The sequence below is a fragment of the Calidris pugnax genome, unplaced genomic scaffold (assembly GCF_001431845.1).
Source record: "Calidris pugnax isolate Ruff unplaced genomic scaffold, ASM143184v1 scaffold17, whole genome shotgun sequence".
Taxonomy (NCBI): Eukaryota; Metazoa; Chordata; class Aves; order Charadriiformes; family Scolopacidae; genus Calidris; species Calidris pugnax.
In genome coordinates, this window is record NW_015090794.1 from 12,531,168 (window position 1) to 12,535,556 (window position 4,389).

Genomic DNA, 4,389 nt, shown 5'->3' on the forward strand with positions numbered 1-4,389 from the left:
TTGCGCTCGGCCGGCAGAGGGCGCTGCCATCGGGGGGTGGGGGACATGGGGATGGACATGGAGAATAACCGGGGGTGGGGAAGCCCTTGGGACCTTACACAGGGATCCCCAGGGACACACTCTGCACAGGGATGCCCGGGGAGACACAGCATCACAGCATGGTCAGGACTGGAAGGGACCTCTGGAGACCATCTGGTCCAACCCCTGGCCAGAGCAGGGGCACCCAGAGCAGGTCCCACAAGAACGTGTCCAGGTGGGGTTTGAATGTCTCCAGAGATGGAGACTCCACCATCTCTTTGGGCAGCCACTTCCAGTGGTTTTTCCTCACATTGAGATGGAGTTTCCCCTGTTCCAGTTTGTGACCGTTGCCCCTTGTCCTGTCACCGGGCACCACTGAGAAGAGTCTGGCCTCATCCTCTTGACACCCACCCTTTAGATTTGCTCAGCATCCATGAGATCCCCTCTCAGTCTGCTGTTCTCCAGGGGAACAGCCCCAAGTCCCTCAGCCTTTCCTCAGCAAAGAGATGCTCCAGTTCCTTCATCATCTTTGTAGCCCTCTTCTGTCCCTTCTCCAGCAGTTCCCTGTCCTTCTTGAACTGGGGAGCCCACTTCCAGTGGTTTTTCCTCACATTGAGATGGAGTTTCCCCTGTTCCAGTTTGTGACCGTTGCCCCTTGTCCTGTCACCGGGCACCACTGAGAAGAGTCTGGCCTCATCCTCTTGACACCCACCCTTTAGATTTGCTCAGCATCCATGAGATCCCCTCTCAGTCTGCTGTTCTCCAGGGGAACAGCCCCAAGTCCCTCAGCCTTTCCTCAGCAAAGAGATGCTCCAGTTCCTTCATCATCTTTGTAGCCCTCTTCTGTCCCTTCTCCAGCAGTTCCCTGTCCTTCTTGAACTGGGGAGCCCAGAACTGGACCCAATGCTCCAGATGGGGCCTCCCCAGGGCAGAGCAGATGGGGAGGATGACCTCCCTTGACCTGCTGGCCATGCTCTTTTTGATGCACCCCAGCAGACCATTGGCCTTGTTGGCCACAAGGGCACATTGCTGGCTCATGGTGATCTTCTTGTCCACCAGGACTCCCAGGTCTTTCTCCTCAGAGCTGCCTTCCAGCAGGCCAACCCCTACACTCTGCCCAGGGATGCCCAGGGAGGACGCACATGGGCACACTCTGTGCCCAGGGATGCACCTTGCCCGTTATCTGGGCCAGTTCTCAGACGTGGTACCTGCTCCCAGCTGAAGCTCACCACCAGCAGGAGAGGAGGACAATCGGGTTCCTCAGCTGCACGTGGGGAAACCTCTCCCAGGTTTCTCCTCTTGCAGGAAAGGGAGTGGAGGTGTCTGAGGTTTGGACGTGAGAGTGGGGAAAGACTGAAGGCATGACACAAGATGAAGGATTCCATGGAGGAAGAGGCACGAAAGAGCCTCCACCAATGTCCCCGCACTGAGCCCTGCCCCCTCTGGCACCAAGGTCACAGAATCATGGAATCATGGAATTGTTAGAGTTGGAAGGGACCTCTAGAGATCCTCTAGCCCAACTCCCCTGCCAAAGCAGGGTTGCCCAGAGCACATCACTCAGGAGCATCCAGGTGCGGCTTGAAAGTCGCCAGAGAAGGGGACTCCACACCCTCCCTGGGCAGCCTGTGCCAGGGCTCTGCCACCCTCACCCCAAAGAAGTTCTTCCTCATATTTGAATGGAACTTCCCCTGTTCCAGCTTGTGCCCGTTGCCCCTCGTCCTATTGCTGGAAACCACTGAAAAGAGTCCAGCTCCATCATCCTTTAACCCACCCTTTAGAGACCTGGAAGCATTAATAAGGTCTCCCCTCAGCCTTCTCTTCTCCAGGCTAAAGAGTCCCAGCTCTCTCAGCCTTTCCTCATCAGGGAGATGTTCCAATCCCTCAACCATCTTTGTAGCCCTACGCTGGACTCTCTCCAGCAGTTCCCTGTCTCTCTTGAACTGGGGAGCCCAGCACTGGACGCAGGATTCCAGTTGTGGCCTCCCCAGTGCAGAGCAGAGGGGGAGAATGACCCCCCTCGACCTACTGGCCACACTCTTCCCTACACAGCCCAGGATGCCATTGGCCCTCTTGGCCACAAGGGCACATTGCTGGCTCATGGACAGTTTGCTCTCCACCAGGACCCCCCAGATCCTTCTCCTCAGTAGTGCTTTCCAGAAGATCCACCTCTAACCTATATTGGTGCCTGGGGTTGTTCCTCCCCAGGTGCAGGTCTCCCAAAAGCCCAGGAAAGAGCCCCCCAGGCTCAGCTTTTTGGGGAAGAACCTTCCTGCACGCACACTGCAGACAGGGCTCTGCTGCGAAGGAACTGGGGACCCCGATTCCCAGCAGTGGGGTTGGAGACCCCCAGGAGACACGAAGGAGCTGAGGTGGCACACGTGACATCTCCTCAATTGGCCTCGGGGAGCAGGGGACCGGCACGGGAAGAGGGCTGGGGCGCAGGGAGAAGGGACATGGCAGGAGAGCCAAGCCTGCTGGCACGGGAGGGTTTTGGGAGGGCGAAGCGGTGGGTGGAATTTGCTGGCCGTAAACACAAAACTAAAACACACCCGGCAGGAATAAGCAAACAAACCCGCCGGGAAACGCGCTTTCCGGCTGGTTATTACCCTTGCGGTTGTGGTGGCCACCCCCGAGCAGAGCCACCCTGCACTGGGTGGGGACGTAGGGGGCACGGGGTGTGGGGAAAAAGGGGTGCCGGGGGTGAGGACAGAGCAGGACCGGACCCCGTTCTGCTGTGACAGGGCTGGGAAGGACAGGGAAAAACTAGCACCAGTCACATCCTGCCGGCAAAGCACGTGTTTGAGAAACCCACAACAATTTGTTGTCGTTTAGACAATTATTCTATCACCCGATGACCCCTCCCCACCCGGGAAGGGGATTCAGGGAAAAAGAAAGGAAACGCAAGGGTTGAACTGTAAATAGATTTACTGGGGTAAGACTAAATAATTAACATAATACCAAAGAACCAGTATGGGTCCTGATACCAATACAAAATACACAAGGACTATCCCCAGCCCATCCCACCACAGGAAGCCGTGCACTCCCAGCAGGGACAGCAAACGTGGGACACCGCAAGTGCTGTGGCTTCAGGAGGAAGGGAAGGGCTCAGGGCTCCGGCACCGGAACAAGGAGTTCCCAGGATGGCAGTTTTCCCAAGCATTAGAGGATAAATTAGTCCTGTGTTCCTCAAACCAGGACACCATGAGAGACCTGGGCTCTGCCTTGGCAGTAACCGTCCCTGCGTCCCCCAGGATCCCGCTGGCACCCGGAGCGATGGTGCCTCTTGCTCAACCAGCCGCTCCGTGCAAGAGTTTCTCACGACAGAAATTGCCCAGAGAGGGAGGAATGGAGTCTGCTGACCCGCAAAGAAACCCTCGGGCTATGTGTGATGCCCCGTGGTGTGTCCCAGCTGCCCCCTGCCTGCACCAGCAGCCCGGAGATGCTCCTCGGGGCTGGGAAGAAGCCCCCGGGCAGTGTCCTGGCAGCTAATGCCAACAGCTCCTGTGCCACCAGCAGTCCCCAGTCGAGCAGGGTGAACCTGTAACCCCCCATGGATTCACCCTACACACCATCACCAATCTGGGACTTGGCGCAGGAGCAGACCTGGCACAGCAAGACTCAGATCATCTAGTTCCAACCCCCCTGCCATGGGCAGGGACACCTCCCACTAGAGCAGGATGCTCAAGGCCACATCCAGCCTGGCCTTGAACACTTCCAGGGATGGGGCATCCACAACTTCTCTGGGCAACCTGTTCCAGTGTCTCACCACCCTCATAGTAAAAAATTTATTCCTGAGATCTAATCTGAATCTTTTTTCTTCCAATTTAAAACCGTTTCCCCTTGTCCTATCATTACACCTCCTGGCAAAGAGTCCCTCCCCAGCTCTTCTATAGGTCCAGGTGGGGTTTGAATGTCTCCAGAGATGGAGACTCCACCATCTCTTTGGGCAGCCACTTCCAGTGGTTTTTCCTCACATTGAGATGGAGTTTCCCCTGTTCCAGTTTGTGACCGTTGCCCCTTGTCCTGTCACCGGGCACCACTGAGAAGAGTCTGGCCTCATCCTCTTGACACCCACCCTTTAGATTTGCTCAGCATCCATGAGATCCCCTCTCAGTCTGCTGTTCTCCAGGGGAACAGCCCCAAGTCCCTCAGCCTTTCCTCAGCAAAGAGATGCTCCAGTTCCTTCATCATCTTTGTAGCCCTCTTCTGTCCCTTCTCCAGCAGTTCCCTGTCCTTCTTGAACTGGGGAGCCCAGAACTGGACCCAATGCTCCAGATGGGGCCTCCCCAGGGCAGAGCAGATGGGGAGGATGACCTCCCTTGACCTGCTGGCCATGCTCTTTTTGATGCACCCCAGCAGACCATTGGCCTT